This window comes from Nyctereutes procyonoides, unplaced genomic scaffold (assembly GCF_905146905.1).
Source record: "Nyctereutes procyonoides isolate TBG_1078 unplaced genomic scaffold, NYPRO_anot_genome, whole genome shotgun sequence".
Classification (NCBI taxonomy): domain Eukaryota; kingdom Metazoa; phylum Chordata; class Mammalia; order Carnivora; family Canidae; genus Nyctereutes; species Nyctereutes procyonoides.
Genome location: NW_026575024.1, coordinates 4,600,336 through 4,618,381, shown reverse-complemented (window position 1 = coordinate 4,618,381; position 18,046 = coordinate 4,600,336). Strand labels below are relative to the sequence as shown.

The 18,046-nt window shown below is 54.6% G+C and overlaps 1 protein-coding gene across 1 annotated transcript in view; it reads right to left on the bottom strand.

Moving 5' to 3' along the window:
- APCDD1L (APC down-regulated 1 like) overlaps positions 1–18,046 on the bottom strand; it is a 51,813-nt gene that overhangs the window by 32,624 nt on the left and 1,143 nt on the right. The gene's annotated exons all lie outside the window — the stretch shown is intronic.

Below are 18,046 nucleotides of genomic sequence, written 5' to 3'. Positions count from 1 at the left end.
GGGGCTCCTGGGTGGCTCAGCGGTTGAGCACCCGCCTTAGGCTCAGGGCGTGACCCTGGGGTCCCGGGATCGAGTCCCCGCATCGGGCTCCCTGCAGGGAGCCTGCTTCTCCCTCTGCTTGTGTCTCTGCCTCTCTCTGTGTCGCTCACGAATAAATAAATAAAATCTTTAAAATAAATAAAGAGATACAGCCAGCTCTGGGCTCTTGTCAGCCTGGGACCCTGAGGGGACGCCCAGGCCACAGCCCTGCAAGGCCCACCCTCTGGCAGGTAAACGGGGGCGTGCTGGGGCCTTAGCACCACATGCAGCCGGGAGTCCAGTGTATGACTCTCCACCCAAGGCTCGCCCCTCCCAGGGCGCACCACCGGGTGCCTGGGCTCCTGGTGGGCGAGGACCTCCTGTCGTGTCCCGGGGCTGGAACCCAGGCCGGCCGCCAGAGCTGGCTTGGGTCCCCGCTTATGTGGCCTGGGGTGAGAGGCCCAGGAGCATGATGCTTTGCTCCCAGGGGCATGATGTCTTCATCTGTTCAATGGGTTCAGACGCTTGCCTGGGGAAGAGGTAACAGGGGAGGTGCTGCCCCAGGCGGCTGCTGGTGGGGACGGGCCAGCCTGCGTGCTGCTCCCGCCACCGCACAGGAGGCCAGAGGCATGCCCCCCCCCCCCCCGGCTGAGGTGTGGCGCCCCACCCGGGGCCATCAGCACGGCCACCTCCTGGCCCTGGGCTGGCTCCGCAGGGGCCAGGACCCCCTCCCAAACCCGCTCAAAGGTCACTTCGCTTGCGTGACTGTGGGCACCTGGCCCCCTCCACACACCTGTTTACTGTCCCGAGCCTGGGGCTAAGGCAGCCACATGGCTCATTCCTCGAGGGGGAGTGGGGACCACATGACAGGGCGGCGCAGAGCTGCTCACTCTTTATGACTATTTTTACGAGCAGATGAGGGCAAGGGGCATTTCTATTCAGTCCCGCTTCCCCCAAGGTTAATGAGTTCAGGTTGGTTTTCTGAATCCTGAAAAGAAATTTTAGTGTATGCAATTACTGCTTTTATTTAGCAATAACCCGCGCCAAGCTCCGGGTCAGGCGTGGGAGGGCCACGGTGGGGGGAATAAAACACGCAGCGGCGCCAGAGGGGCTCGCAGCCCAGCCGGGGAGCCGGACCCCAGATGCACCCCTGTGGAGCGGTGGGAGAGGGGGTGCCCCCAGGTGGGCCGCGTTCTCGGCAGGTGGAGCCGCGCGGCTCTCCAGCAGGTGCCTTGCCGGGCGCCGCGCATGGGCCCGGCACCCCCCCACCCCGCCCCGGTGGCAGGTGTACCTGGATCCCGCGGATCAAACAGAAGGAGGAATAACCGGTGCGAACAGGGAGATAAGAGCAGTGCCTCTGAGAAAGACTAGCTGCGAGGGCTCCCCACGGTCGGGGCCCCGGGAAGGGATTTTGGGGCAGGAGGCGTGGGGAGTAAGTTGGGGCTGCCCAGAGGGGGCCTGCAGCAGGACAGGGGGGTACGGTGTGTGCAAAGACCCCGAGGAGGGGCAGAGCAGGGAATAGACCAGGGAGGGAAGGAGCTGCTGTGGCTGGAGCCCCACTTGCAGGGGGAGAGTGGGGCGAGAGACCGGCGGTGGCCCAGTGGGGTGGGCTGTGAGGCTGGCACATGGGGGTGCAGTTTGGACTTTATCGGGGGCGGGCATCAGAAGCCTTGTAGGTGCTAGGAGTGGAGCTGCCCGGGAGGCCTAAGCCTCCGGAGTGAAGGGTGCAGGGGCAGGAGACCCCCAGGGGCCTTCTGGTGGGCCAGGCAAGGATGGGGGAGGCCTGGGTCGTGCCCAGAAGAAAGGGGGCGTCATTAATAAGACTCTTATCTACTGTTAAGTGAAAAAAAAAGTAGAGAAGCCACTATTCAAATTAGCATGTATGTATTAAGATGTCTGTGCTTGCAGACATGGCCATGAGGTCCCCCCACAGAGCGAGGCTGCAGGAGGGTCTGAGCAGGGGCTGCAAGGTGGCCCTGAGCCCCTGGGTGGGCTGCGTGGGGCACAGCTCATGCGGCCCGTGGAGCCGAGAGCCCTGGAGGCACAGCGGGTGGTGACTGAGGTTTAGGGAGTTGGGTCTGAGGTGTCTGGGGGCCCCCAGTGTGCCCGAGGGGTGGAGGCCCAAGGAATGGACCATGAACGAGGCGCCTGGGCCCTTCGTTCGCGGAGGCAAGTCCGGGCAATGTCACAGACACCTGTCCGTGTGAGCAGGGAGGAGCGAGGGCAGAGATGCTGGGAGGCGACATGGACCAGTGTAGACCGAGGAGCTGAGATTTTGGATTATGAATGAACTTTAAATTTAGCTTAGTTTCAGATTTACAGAAAAGTTGGGAAGATAGTACAGAGTTTTCATGTACCTGCCCCCCCCTCCTATTAACATCTTACATTATGTGGCATGTTTGTCACCCTGGATGAAACCGTATTGATACATCATTATTTTTTTTTATTTTTTTGATACATCATTATAACTGAAATTTGTACTTTATTGAGATTTCCTTAGGTTTTGTTTTGTTTTTTACCTAACGTCCCTTTTTGGAGAAACTGGGTTTTAAATTTAATTTACATTTGAAAACTAAAACTCAGTTCAGTTATTTGAAAAACATACATTTTGGAACCACTTGGGCTGGTGCATGTCCTTTTCAACGGTGAATTGTAAGAAACCGAAATATGGATTGAGTCTTTCTGATGGAAATCTTGTGTCTGAAATGGGATGTGCTGTAACCGTAAAACTACAGGCCAGATTTTGAAGACTTGCTATGAAAAAAGAATGTGAACCACCTCAAAAAGCTTAAAATATTGATTACGTGTTGAAATAACAATATTTGGGTCCGTTGGGTTAAGGAAAATATAGAAGTAAATATATAATTAAACCAATTACAATAGATAATTATGTAATTTCCTCTCATTCTGTTTACTTTTGAAAAAAGTGGCTACTAGACCATTTAAAATTGTGTTAGTGGTCACCAGCCACACTGTTTTAAGGGACAGGAGCCTGCAAGAGACAGAGGAGTGTATTTGGGGAGTAGGAGCAAAACCATAAGGAAGCAGGAGGGTCGGAGAACAGATGAGGAGAAGCTGGGTGGGCTGCCTGGGGCTGGGGGCCTCCGGAAGCAAGGAGGGAGGAGGAGGATGGGGCACGCTCAGAAGGAGCCCCACAGAGGAGGCGGGGATGGGGTCTGGGGAACCCTTGGAGGGGGCACAGGGAGGCCTGACAAGATGTTGCAGGGATTTAGGGAGCCTGTTCCAGGACTGAACAGGAGAAGGTGTGGGTCTCTGGAAGTGGCCAGTGCGGGTGACATCCTGTGAGACTGATCCTTCCCAATTCGCTCACAGCGTGTGCAGGACGCTGGCCCGGCGGCGCTGGTGGAAGGGCAGGTGGAAGGGCAGGTGTAGCACAGCCTGAGTGGAGGCTGGAGGAGGGAGCGGTGGGCGGACGCAGGAGGCCTGCATCGTGTAGGGTCACGTCTGCGGCTCCGTGTCCAGCTCGGGCCCACCTCGACACTCCGCTCCACAGAGGAGGGACTTGGACCCTCGTGACATACCGTTCGGCCCCTGGGACAAGGCACCGCACGCTGGGGCTTCCAGCACAGAAACGGATTCTTTCCCAGTTCTGGAGGCTGGAAGTCCCAGATCAAGGTGTGGGCAGGGTGGGTACCTTTGCAGCCTTCTCTCCCGGGCTTCCTGTGTCTTCACATGCCCTCCAAGCATCCCCGCCTCAGGTGACACCAGTCATGGTGGAGTAGGGCCCACCCGTGACCTCAGTCTCACTCCAGCAGGTCTGCAAAGACCCTCCTGCAAATAAGGTTGCATTCCGAGGTCCTGGGGTCACCACTGCAGCCCATGAATTTGGGGGAGGGGGAGACACAATTCAACCCATACCACTTACCCAAGCCCACGCTGCTGGTGGGATGCAGGACCATATCCGGCTTCTATTAATACATTCTCATTATTAAAAAATAATCCAATGTAGGGAAGCAGAATCCCTTATTAGTACACTCAACATCCTTCCCCCTTCCTGTCAGCAACCATTATTATTAGTTTGTGTATCTTTCCAGACCTTTTAAAATGGAGGAACATACATAAATATGTGTTGTTGGGTTGAGGGAGGGGGCAGGCTGTTTTTAAAATAAAATTTAAACCCTTGTTACGGTGAAAAACCTGGCTAATGAAAATTATGTTTCAAAACAGACTGAGGCATTCTTTGTGCTAAATATGGTGTTCTTTGTCTCATTTGCAATGGCAAAGTCCCTTGTTTCAAAAAAAAAATACATTATTAAGAGGCCTTACAATACAAACTACATTTTCCAATTCAATAGCGTACAAGGTCAGCCAAGCAAAGACAATGTAAACTAGCTTCAAAAGTGTCTTGTTCAATAATGAAATTTGTTCCGAGGGGCCAGCATTATAATCAGAGCCTGGTGCAGGCTGGCTGTGCGCAGCGCAAGTTTTAGCCTCCGGAATGAACCCCCTCGCTGGCTGGGAACCTATGAAAGGCTGCTTAATGCAGCCCCAGACATCACAGCTCCTGATTAACAAGGATATAATTTCTCGGAGTTAAAAACAAAAGAAAAAGGATGCCGTTCACATCGCTGCCTTTCCTGAATTGGCCCCTGGAAACAGAAAGGCCCGCGAGCCACTGGTCCAGCTGGGAGCTGATGGGGACGGGCTTGACCGGGGAGAGGGTCCCAGGGGGGCCGGCGGGACCAAAGGGAGCACTTTTAGGAGAGCCCGTGTGAGCCGGCCAGCTGAGCTGCATCTAGGTCTGGAGGCCCGCTGCACCTGGTGCCTGCACCCTTGGCTCCCGCCCACGTGTCAGCGTCCCCGACTGCTGACCCTCCACTGGTGCTTAGGGAAACGATGACGGTGTGGAGCGCCCTTCCTCAAGTCCTCTTGGCCAACTCCTCCTTGCCCTGTGCTCGGGGAGGCCTTCCCTGGTTCTCCGAGGGGGGGGTGGCCCACCCTCTTGGAGTGTCTCCTGCCTGCACCTGCGCCGACTGCTGTCGTTCACCCATCTCTCTCTGCAGCCCCCTCTGAGTGCCCTGAAGGGGCAGGAGACGGAGCCTTCTGGGAGTGCTAGCCTAGCTGAGAACGTCCCCGCTCTTGGATACCTGCAGCACCGTACTGCTGAACGGGTTCTTGATTTCCCCCACCTCCAGCCCAGTCCATGTGGGCTACAGTAAGGAAGTCAGAAAGTGAGTTAGAAAAAGGCGACCCTCTGGGTAGGAACAGCCGCCACCCACCAGGGCCCTTGGCTGGGCTTGCGGAGCACAGAGCATGTCACTCTCGTAGAGTGAACAACCTACCCGACAGTACATGGTGGTGCCAGAGCACACATCCGAGAGTTGTCTCTTTATCCCCTGTGGTGAGTTGAATTGTGCTCTCCCAAAAGATACATCAAGTCCTAACTCCCCATACCTGTGACTATGATCTCGGAAATAGGGCGTTTGCAGAGGCAATCAAGCTAAGATGATGTCATACTGGATGAGGGTGGGCCCTAGTCCTTCTCATGTTCTGAGAAGAAGACAGAGATTTGGACACAGACGCAGAAGACACGGGGAGCAGTGCCGTGTGAAGACAGAGGCAGAGACTGGAGGGACTTGGAGCCACCAAATGCTGGAGGCGGTGAGGAAGGAGGGAGCACAGCCCTGCTGATACACTGACATCGTTTAGGGAAACGATGGCCTTCCAGCCTCCAGAACCAGGAAAGAATGCATTTCTATTGGATTATGCCCCCAAGTCGGTGGCACCTTGTTGCGGCAGCCCCAGGACCCTGACACGGCACCCACATGGCATCCACCGACAAGGGGTCCAGCGCTGCAGGTGCAGCCCAGCCTCCCGGCGGTCCACTCTCCCTGCGGCAGCCACGGAGCCTTTCTGAGCCCCTGAACTTGCGCTGGACTTGACCTCAGCCTCGGTCGAGGCCTCCCACCCCCCGGGAGCGGGCCTGCCCACCCTTCTGACTTGGCCCCGTCACCCTCTCCTGCGGGGCTGTGCTGACTGTCCTCCTGTTCCCTAAACCGGCCAAGGCGGCCTGGTCTTCGGGCCTCTGCACCTGCTGAGCCCCTGACTCGGGTTCCTGGCGTCTCAGAAATTTCCAGGCCGACCCCATTGCATCTCGGCTTTCCAGAGCGAGCTTGACCTCACCTCCTTCCAGGGACCCAGGTACTCCTCATCCGGCAGCCCCGCCCCCTGCCGATCGCCCCGCCCTCATCGGTGGCCCCGTCCCGGCTTTTCTTCATTTCAGAGAGGTTATCATCACTGGTCATTTTCTCGTTTATTTGTTTGCTTATTTATTGCCTGCACCCACCTCCCCGCCCCAACCCCAGCACCCAGCTAGCCCCTGGGCCCACTCCCGTGGCTCGCTACCGCGCGGTGCAGAGAAAACACCCCCGACACAGTAGGCACCCCCTGAATGCCTGTCGAATTGCTGGATATTTGAATGAGCTGAAGTTACATGAAGTTATCCAAAAACACAATAGATGTGTGCTCATTCATCTGCGCTCCCTGAATTAGAATTTGGAGGAGGGAGAGAGAGGCGTTTGTCTTTGTACTTAAGCGGGATAAAAAAAGAAAAGAACTTTCTGAGCAAATTATCTATGTAAACAGGGAGTATGCTTCGCCGTGTTAATAATGAACTCCAGCCGCCCTGGCCTCAAACACTTGGAGGATCGCTCTGGTGATGAATATGCAAATTCCAGGTGAATCTGTGTCCTTGGTGAAACCCTGACGGGATGGGGGCGGTGGGTGGGGGCCTGAGGGTCCCAGCCTGTCCTCCCCTGGGCAATAATGAGTGCAATCATGAATGCCCTGGTTGGGAATGGACTTGGCTCTTCATGTGGACCTCGGCTCGGCGACGTTTCTGGAACTCAGGTGGTCCCTACGCACCTTAGCAGCAGAGCCACAATTCCTGAATTGCCCCAAGCAGGCATTTGGGATCCCTGAACACTGGAGGGGTGGTGTGCGAGGAAAATGCAGCTGTCATTTGGTCACAAAGTCGTTACCTTCTCTGAGATCTCAAGGGTTACTTCGTTTAGTTTTTTTTTCCCCCAATGGTTATGTTAAATCGATCTTTTCTGCACAAGGCAGATGAAGATGCAGAAGTCTTGTAAGACCATAGAAGAAAAAAAACAAGTCCAAACGTCAATCACTGTAAAATGCCAGGCACTCTTAATCACTGGCAAGTTGGTTTTCATTTCTGTAACTGTGGGCTGCTGTTAAGGAAATTGGAGCCCAACAGATTTGGATAAAGCTGATGGGCTCAACAGTAGGCTTAAGTTTCAAACTATCTAGAAACCACACCCAACCACCAAGAACACATGTTAAAACAACTCTAATTGTAGATTTCAAAGAACAAGTAATTTAGTTTTACTGTGGTTGCTGGTGATTCCAAGCTAAATATATCCCGTCTTGCTCTCTGTTTTAATGCATGTTTTTTTTGCAAAGAGTGGGGTTGGGTGTGAGCTCTTGATTTTCTTCCTCTTCTCTGTATATTTTAATACCAGGACTGGGGGGATGGCAGCTCCCTTGGAGCTCCAGGGATAGCTAACAATGGAGACCAAAGCGTGGACAGCCTTTAGCTAACTGCTCAAAGAGCATGGCCTCACAGTGGCCATTGGAGGCATTGGTTAGGTGCTTTGGTTGTGAGCAACAGAAGCCACCCCTGACTCATGTAAAAGGAAAGGGAACTCCTTCGAAGGGAGTGGGTACTCACTGTCTTAAGGGGTGCCCCGGGAACCCAGTTGGTGGGAACCACTCCAGAGCTTCTCTAGGACATCCGACATGGGCACCATGCATTCGAGCCTCTGGTCACTGCACAAAGATTGGAGGTCCTGGCACAAGTATCCCGTTTGCCCAGCCTGAGACTCCTGCCCAGCTGGAAGGGAGGCACCCTGACTGCCAAGTCCTCCAGGATGAGAGTCACTGAGGGGGACTGTGCTGTTAGCAGAAGGGGGCATTTGTCCATTGAGTTTTGCTTAAAGCAGAGGACTTGAGGAGTGGGGATTCCTCAGGGCAAAGGGGCCAACAAGAAGCACAGCGAGTCTCCCTGGCTTTGGTGAAGGACCCCGACTCCCTGACTCCCCGGTTCTTCTCTGTGGTCAGCAGTGGGTCTCCTGGCCCCTGGGCTGCCCATGCAGAGACCGTGCTTCTGGGGCCTGGCATCTCGCATGGTCTGGATGGCTCCTGAGCACCCAAGAGCCCGCCAGGCTGCAGTCTTTGCAGGCCTCTGCCCTTCTGAAGCATCCTAACCCAGTGACCTCCAAGTCCTCAGAGGTCAAAGGGCAATGACAGCAGGACTTGAATCACAAGGTGCCCATGAAGAAATAATGTGATGTCCCCTACTGTGCTTAATGAGAGCAGGTGCCTGGTGGACATCAGCTGTTGCTGATACTGGTCCGTACAGAGCTCTGGCCTGGCTTTCAGACACCCCATAGGGATGGACTCTGGCCCCATCTGTCCTGAGGCCCCATCTGCCTGATGGGATACCTTTGGCATCCCTGTCTCCTTGTAGCGCAGAGTGGGGTGGGGGCCTGTCCAAATGTCTGGCTGGTTGGGACCTTGCTGTTTCCCAAATCAATTCCTTGGGAACCCTAGCCTGCCTAAGAGCTTCTCTACTGCCCGGAATCCTGGTGCCATTCAGGGGTGATTCCACGTCCGACCCCCAGGACACCCCACCCTGCAGCCAGGGCGGGTTTGGCCAGTCCCACCCTCCACGACTTCTCTAACGGGACTCCCTTGCTGGGGTCCTGACAAACCCAGGGGATTGCAAGTCTGGGAGGCTGCAAACCCAGCCCAGAGGGAACTGATCCTGGAGGAAACACAGGAGAAGCAGAGAGGGAGAAATCACCCATAGTCACAGCTCTCAGACATCACCCCTCGCCTCCTCTGTTTTCCTCTAGGTTATTTTTTTTCTTTTGTTGTTTTAAGAGAGAGAAAGGCACAGGCAGGACAGAGGGGAAGAGATAGAATTTTAAGCAGGCTCCATGCCCAGAGCAGAGCCCAACGTGAGGCTCCATCTCACAACCCTGAGATCATGACTGGAGCTGAAATCAAGAGTTGGACGCTTAACCCGCAGAAACACCCAGGCGCTCTTCTCCTGGTTTATTTTTACAGAATAAGGGTGCACCCCCGCCAATGCAAACAGAAGCGAGATCAAATGTACAGACACCGTGTTTCTGTTCTAACGTTATGTCAAAAATATCTTTCCCTGTCATTCAATGCTTTTTGTGACATAACTTTGTGGGTGCATAATTCCCTCAAAATTTATTCAGGTCATTACCTAATGGTGGAATATTTAGGTTCTGGTCCCCTGGCCTCCCCTCCCTGGGTCCCTGGATATGGCTTGATGCGGTCCACCTGCTTCTTTTTTTTTTTTTTTAAGATTTATTTATTCATGAGAGACACACAGAGAGAGGCAGAGACACAGGCAGAGGGAGAAGCAGGCTCCCTGCGGGGAGCCCGATATGGGGCTCGATCCCAGAACCCCGGGATCACGCCCTGAGCCGAAGGCAGATGCTCAACCACTGAGCCACCCTGGTGCCCCTGTCCCACCTGCTTCTGAGCCACAGGCTGATCACATAACTTCTAGAGTCTCCACTTCCCAGAAACACCTGCTGCCATTGCACCCACCTGCGGGGCCTTCAGCTGCAACACTAGGTGCCGGGGGCTGATTTGTTCCCCGTCCCCAAATACGTTCAAGTCCTAACCCCCAGTACCTCACTCAGAACGTGCCCTTATTTAGAAATGGGGTCATCACAGACGTAAACCGTGAGAACGAGGTCCTGCTGGAGAGTGATTAGGGTGCTCTAATCCAGGATGACTGGCCTCCTGACACGAAGAGGTGAAGAGGCACATGCACACAGGGCAGCCGCGTGATGCTGCAGGCAGGCGCTGGCGGGAGGGATGCTTCGAAAGTCAGGGAAGGCCACAGATTCCCAGCAAACAGCAGAAGCTACAGGAGGCGAGGGAGGATCGTGCCCTACAGGTTTCAGAGGGAGCATGGCCCTGCTCACACCTGCATTTCGGATTCCCAAAACGTGAGACTGTACATTTCTGGTGTTCTAAGGCACCTGGTTGGCGGTCCCTTGTGCAGCAGCCTTAGGAAACAAGTAGAGTTCCTACAGCCCTAGTTCCCGCAACATGTGGCACCTAACCACCCACCAGAACAGGTGGGCCCCGTGGGTATGTGGTCGGGCAACCCCAAGCCTCCTCGTGCCTGCAGAAGCAGGAACCTGGGCTCCTGATCCCCCCCGCCCCAGGCTCTGTGCCCCCATCCTCCTCAGACCCAGTCCAGCCACCATTTCTGACCCTTCCTCCCCAGCCATGCTCCTTCTGTCCCCAGATGCCTTGCAGCGTCCAAAAGAAGCCGTGTAGCCTGGTCCCAATACTGGAATCTGCAGGCCGTGTCCTGTCCCTCAGCAACGGTGGGAGTGACACCCACCAAGCGCTTGTCCTGTGCCTGGCACTGTGTCCCCCCCCCCCCCCCGCCATAGTCTCACCTACTCTTCACAGCAACCCCATGGGCTGGGCCTTCCTGTGCAAAGGAAGGGGGAACCCGAGACAAGAAGGGTCAAGTCGTTAGCAAGTCGGGGGGCAGCTGGAGTTGGAATGTGGGAAGGTGCTTCCAGAGCCCGGCCCGCTTTGCCGTCTTCACGGACAGACAGACAGCCCGGGTCCTTCCGCTTCAGCAGCTCTCTGATCAGCGTGCAGTCGGCAGATGCAACCAACTGTCGTGCTGGCGCACCTGTAGTCTCTGCACTGTGCTCCCCCCCTCGGGCCATGCCTGGAAAGCACCAGCCCAGACCCCTCGGGTGAGCACATCTCCTGGTGCCCGCAGTTGGCACCGAAGCCTGGCTCTCGGAGGGAGGTGCAGGGCAGGGAGGCCCTTGCCTGGATTCTGACCTTGACAATCACTGGCAGGGGGAGCAGCTCAGGCAGGAAGCTCCGCGGCCTACAAGTCTGGGCCTTGGGTGCCTGGTCTTGCTTCTGTCTTCTGTGAAATGTGCCCATCACATGGTGGGGGGTGGGAGATGGGGTGTCACGAGAATCAAATGAGGAAAAGCGGTTGGCACAATACCTGAGCTATGCCCCTCTCCCCAGGGAAAGCCAGTCTCTCCCTCCCTCCCTCCCTCTCTCTCTCTCATATACACTCTACATGTGGTCGTTTATGGTAAGAATATCTAGCCATCTATTCTCCTCTCTGGGGGGAAAATGTACATTTAGCTGGTAGTCTGTGTGTCATTGGCCAGGTTCCCATAGACGTGAGAAGGAGGAGGGAAGCTTGAGTGGACAAATGGTAGACTGGGGAAAACTGCAATAGATACAGGAGACGATTTATTGTCTATATATAAAGAGCACTAACAAATCAATAAGAAGAAAAGATTTTTTTCAGAAGTCCAATACAAAAATGGGTAAAGGATATGACCAGACAGACCCTAAGAAAATCACTAAAAGGGGTCCATAGAAATACAAGTAGATGTTCCTGTTTGCTCATAATCAAAGGGCTGCGTGGAACATTTTTCTATTTCTTGTGCTCATGGATTGGAAGAACAAATATTGTTCAAATGTCTATGCTACCCAGAGCAATCTATACATTCAATGCAATCCCTATCAAAATACCATCAATTTATTTCACAGAGTTGGAACAAATAATCCTAAAATTTGTGTGGAACCAGAAAAGACCCCCCCTCCCCCCAAGTAGCCAAAGGAATGTTGAAAAGAAAACCAAAACTGGTGGCATCACAATTCTGGACTTCAACCTTGATTACAAAGCCATAATCATCAAGACAGTGTGGTCCTGACACAAAAACAGTCACAGAGATCGATGGAACAGAATAGAGACCCCAGAAATGGACCCTCAGCTCTATGGTCAACTAATCTCTGACAAAGCAGGAAAGAATATCCAATGGAAAAAAGTCTCTTCAACAAATGGTGTTGGGGAAATTGGACAGCCACGTGCAGAAGAATGAAACTGGACCATTTCCTCACACCACACACAAAGATAGACTCAAGATGAATGAAAGACCTAAATGTGAGACAGGAATCCATCAAAACCGTAGAGGAGAACGCAGGCAGCAATCTCTTTGACCTCGGCCGCAGCAACTTCTTACTAGACACATCTCCAAAGGCACGGGAAACAAAAGTAAAAATGAACTATTGGGACTTTATCAAGATAAAAAGCTCTTGCACAGCAAAGGAAACAGTTGACAAAACCAAAGGCAACCTACAGAACAGGAGAAGATATCTGCAGATGACAGGTCAGATAAAGGGCTAGTATCCGGGATCCCTGGGTGGCGCAGCGGTTAAGCGCCTGCCTTTGGCCCAGGGCACGATCCTGGAGACCCCGGATCAAATCCCACATCGCGCTCCCGGTGCATGGAGGCTGCTTCTCCTTCTGCCTGTGTCTCTGCCTCTCTCTCTCTCTGTGTGTGTGTGACTATCATAAATAAATAAATTAATTAATTAATTAATTTAAAAAAATTTGTCAAAAAAAAAAAAGGGCTAGTATCCGAAATCTATGAAGAACTTATCAAACTCAACAGCCAAAGAGCAAATAATCCAGTCAAGAAATGGGCGGAAGCCATGAACAGACATTTCTCCAAAGGCCTACACATGAACAACAGACACATGAAACAATGCTCAATGTCACCTGACATCAGGGAAATACAAATCAAAACCACCATGAGATCCCACCTCACACCAGTGACAATGGGGAAAGTTAACAAGTCAGGAAACAACAAATGTTGGAGAGGATGTGGAGAAAGGGGGGCCCTCTTACCCTGTTGGTGGCAATGCAAGCTGGTGCAGCCTCTCTGGAACACAGTGTGGAGGGTCCTCAAGGAGTCAAAGATGGAGCTACCCGTGACCCAGCAATTGCACTACTGAGTATTTCCCCCAAAGACACAAACGTACTGATCCGAAGGGGCACCTGCACCCCAATGTTTATGGCACTAATGTCTACAAGGGCCAAACTATGGAAAGAGCCCAGACATCCATCCACAGGTGAAAGGATTAAGAAGATGTGGTCTCTATCTACAGCGGAACACTACTCAGCCATCAGAAAATGAAATCTTGCCATTTGCACCAATGCGGATGGAGCCAGAGGGTATTATGCTAAACAAAATAGGTCAGTCACAGAAAGACAATTATCCTATGCTCTCACTCATATGTGGAATTTAAGGAGCAACACAGAGGATCATAGGGGAAGAGAGGAAAAAATAAAAGAAGATGACATCAGGGAGGGAGGCAAAGCATAAGAGACTCTTAATCACAGGAAACAAACTGAGGGTCGCTGGAGGGGATGTGGGCGGGGAGATGGGGTAACCGGGTGATGGGCATTAAGCCTCCTTAATGGCGTGATGTGATGAGCACGGGGTGTTATATAAGACTGATGAATCACTGGTCTCTACCCCTGAAACCAATCATACATTATGTATTAATTGAATTTAAAGAAAAATTTTTTTAAAAAACTCCATATATCAGAAAAAAAAAATCAAAGGCCTGCAAATCTAAAGAACCGAGCATTACTGTTGGCAAGATTTTTAAAGAATGCTAAGGGTCGGCCAGGGTGGGAACTGGCGCTCCCGCGGCCCATCTGTGGGGAGCGCGGACTGGTACAACCCATCGGGAGGGAAGGTCAGCAAACAAACGTCACGCACACAGTCGGCTGCAGCAGTTCCACCGTTAGGCATTTGCGGGCAAGTGTGCAGGTGCAGGGCAGGCTGGGGGAGGGAACAGTGTTGTCGGCAGGAGGAACCGCGTGTGGGCGCGTGGACACCGTGGTAGAAAGGACTTCGTCGTGGTGGCTGGTGACCGGCGTCTTCTCTGCGGTGGAGAAAGCTTGTCTGTGAAATGTGTGGGGGTGAGGGTGAGATGGGGGCGGAGGGGCGCAGAGGGGCGGGAGAGAAGACAGAGTCGCTTGGAAGAGGGGCGAGTGGGGCCTTCCAGCACCGCTAACGGGCTGGGCACTGGGGGAGCCTGGGGGCCCGAAACACCAGCGGAAGGCCCGCGTCCTGGCGCCGGGAGGCGGGTGGCACTCCCTACACCCAGGGGCTTCGGGGGCTGGGAAGCAAATCGGGCAGCTTCCCAGCTCATGCTGCCTTCACATGGCTCTGTTTGCTCTTGGATGCCTCCAGTGACGGGAGGCTCACTAATTCTAGAGGCAGCCCATTCCTCGCCTGCTGAAAACCCTTCAGTGGGCCACTGCAGTGCCTGTGACACAAAGTCTGCTTCTTTTCCAAGACCACCAGGTCCTCCGTGATTGACCCTGGCTGCCTCCGAGCTCACCCACACCTGCCCCTTGGCCCTTCACTCTCCCCTTGCCGGCCCCAGTGGCCCCCTCTACTGTCCCCAGACACAGCGGTGCCCCCTCCCGGACCTAGGCTTTTGCACATGCTGGTACCTGTCCCTGGACGGTCCTCCTCCTCCTCCCCACCCTCCTCCTCCAGTTAACTCTTCCTCTTTCGTCAGGTTCCAGCGAGCGTGTCACCTGCCAGCCTAGGCTAGATGCCCCTGCACACACTCTGTAGCGCTCATCACTCCCTAAATTCGTGGCTCATCTAAGATTGCATCGCCCGCCTGAGTCCGGCCTCCACGGGGACGGTGAGCTGCCTCCTGGCTTCAGCGCCGCCCGCCGAGGGCCGGGTGCTCCGCGAGGCCCGGGCCGGGACGCTGAACGGAGCCTCGCGTGGGCTCCTCCCCACTGGACGCCTGCTTGGGTCAGCACCCCCGCCCCCTGCCACCAGCCGTGGGTGCCGCCAGCACTGCCATTTCACAGAGAAGGGGACTGAGGGCGGCGGCCCAGGCTGCGGGGTCACGGGGGGCAGCTGAGCCAGGAGAGGAGGCAGACACGGTGCTCTCGGGGACACACAGGACATCAGAGGGGAAGGAGACAGACATGGAGAGACCTCGCAAACTCAGGGTGGTTCTGAGGCAGAGCGGGGCCTCCCGGGGGGAGGGTGGGGAGGGGATCCACGGGCCGGGTCCTCACACTTAACCACACCGGTCCCAACTCGCTGATGGGGACGCGGGGGACAGGACGGGAAGGTGATGGAGCTGGAGGGGACCAGGTCCGTCCAAGTCCCCAGATGCTGCTTTCAAGGTCCTCAGGGCTCACAAGACGGGTGTTGGGCCCAGCCCAGCGGGCTCCGGGCACCAGGTAGGGGTCCCGGTGGGCACGGCCCGGCCCGGGGTTCCCTCCAGCTGGGGGTCTGACATCCTCTGGGATGCGCTGGGCTCGCTGGGACACCGTCACTCCCGTCTCCTGCTCTGCAGCTCCCTTACCGGGTCTTACATGGTTTCCTGTATCGGGGTCTTTTGGAGACTCCAGGTGTCCCAGGAGGGCTGGGGACCCGCTCTGCACCAAGGGCTCCTGGAAGCTGTTCTGGTTTAGGGAACAACCGCGCCAGCCCCCTGGTCACAGTTCATGGCCACCCCCGTGCCAGCTTCCGAATCTAGGTCTCTCCCTACCGCCCCCCTGGCTTGGCCCAGTCGCCCTCGAGCTCAAACCGGTTTGAGCGCCCCCCCTTCCTCTGCACTGGGCTCTCGATCCTCATTTTCTAGGTGGGCTCGGGCTCTGGTGGTGAAAGCAGCGTATCTCGGAAGTTTTATCAGGGGCTCATTCTGGCTTGAAGCTTTCATTAACGTAGTTAACTTCCAATACATTGCACAAATGTTTCTTCATGTGTGGCTTCTAACTGGTCTGCTACCCAGATGGTTTTGAAATTAAGGAAGCTGCTATATTTGCCTTGAGCCGGTTATTTTAAATTTGGAGATTAGAGCCCCGGTCAGGAGATAAGCAAAACAGCTGCCCCCCCCTCCAGCGACCTGTCCCCGGCAAGAGGAAGTTTCTGATGACAACGTACTTCATTTTGAACAACTAATTCAATAACCGATCTTTATTCACATTTGATTTTCGGATGAGCGTGTTTAAGTTCATTCTCTTCCCGGTTTCTATTCCGGGTTTGCAAACGGAGTCCCACACCAACAACTCATTTATTACAGAATGGCCCGTGACTCTGCTCTAGTTAATCTGCCTCGAGATGGTAACTTGCCATCACAAAGTATATGGCTCGAGATAAAAGCAGGACTGAAATTAGAAAAAAGAAATACAAATGAGGGGGGAAATAAAAAAATGAAGCCAGTTTTTTTTTTTTTTCATTTTTTTCCCCCCTCAAGCATAAACTTGTTGAGTAAGGAGATTTTTAAAAGCCAGAAATTGCTGTGGTGCGAAGCAAAGCTGGAGGCTGGTAAACTGGCATGAGACCCGGGTTTGCAGGAAGATCTGCCGTGGCGGGGAGCTAACCACTACCCGCAGCTGTGCTCCCATCGTCCCCCCAGGACGCTTTCAGAGACAAGAGGGAGGGAGAAACCCGCGTTCAAATTAGAAGCCACCTAAGCTGTGTTGTTTCTCTTGGGCTGCCACTGTGCCTTTGAATTCCTGATTGCTCAGAGCGAGAACAAAATTCATCTGACCTGGTGATTTTGACAGATTCATTTGAAAAGCTACCAGCGGTCCATCTGGCCCTACCAAGGGTTCTCGGACAGGGGCTCCGTTGCTCCCCGCTCACCCCTCGACTGGGGGACATGGGTGGTGTCTGGAGACCTTTGTGGTGGTCATAACTGGGAAGATGTTGCTGCCGGCATCTGGGAGGGGAAGGGCCGGGGATGCTGCTAAACATCCTATGCCCCGCCCCCGCCTCCCTCCCCATCAGTAGAGGAGGATTTGGACCACAACGTGGGTAGTGCTGTGTGTGTGTGTGTGTGTGTGTGTGTGTGTGTGTGTGTGTGTACACTCAGTGGGAACTCACCCGCTGGGCCGCGTGTGCGCCATCCTGTGCCAAATTCACACTGGAGGCCCGAGGTTCAGGCATGCCCCAGCTCAGGTACCTAAACTGGTAAGTATCTGAGGGATTAAGTGGGTTCTGTTCCCTTTCACCAGAGCAAAAGGAGCTGGTTGCCTGGTGACGCAGCCAGTGGCGAAAAGAACTTTCGAAAGAAGAGTTCAGTGGAAAATGGTACCCGAGTTAAGAGCAGGGAACCATGAAGGCCGCCCGCCAGGGACTGTCCCCCTTTCAGCCTCTGTGTCTACCTGGGGAGTTGGAGGGCAGTGGGCCTGTCGTGGCCTCGGTGCACCGGGGGCCACCAGGTGGGCCCCTGGCTTCTGTCCTGTGGAATCTGTCACACTTGCTAAGGCGAAAGGTCGCCAGGGAGTGAAGCAGCGGGGCTCCCCGAGATGCTAAACTTCCAATGATTTTATTGGCATGACGAGAATTCAGGGCCTGCCAAAGACAACAGCCCTGCGCTGTGGCCGAGGCTGCAGGTTTCTGGGGGGTAATCGGCCCTCTTGTTCTTGATGGTCCCATCCCCGGGGGTGGAGGAGTGTCCTCTGGGCCTCCTCCCACCTCAGCGCCCAGAGGAAAGTGTGGACCTCCTGGGCCAGGCTCTCGCCTTGCCCTCTGCCCTTTCTTTCCTGCCCTCTCTCCCTGGGACCAGCAGGGTGGCCCTGGCCTGCTTTCGCATCGAGGGAGAACTCCCAGGCAAAGGAGAGCTGTGTGAGTGCTCACTTCCAGCCCTGGCGGGAGCCCCTCCTGATGGACATAGCTGAGACTCATCCCTGGCTGACCCAACCCTCCCCTGACCTGCCTTCACACCCCTTTCATGTCTTCTTCAAATAATCTTGCTTAGAAATTTGGGGTTGGGAAGAAAAGACTGTGGTTGACGAGCTGCTGGAGATGGACCAGGCTGCTGACCAGCTGCTGGAGATGGACCAGGACCCCTGTAAGTGGGGTGGAGAGTGCCCGGTGGGACCCAGCAGCCCCGGGCATACCTATCCTCACAACGATCCTAATCGAAGGGGGGATTCTGTGAGCCCATCGGACAGATGAGAAGGTTGAGGCTAAGAGAGCTAATAAGGGGCATGGCTGCCCAAGGCCACGCAGGTTGATAGGAAGGTGATCTGGGTTCTGAGCCGGGCGATCGGACCCCAGGGCAAGGATTCTTAATCCTTCACAATGTGAGGGTGCTTGGGGGT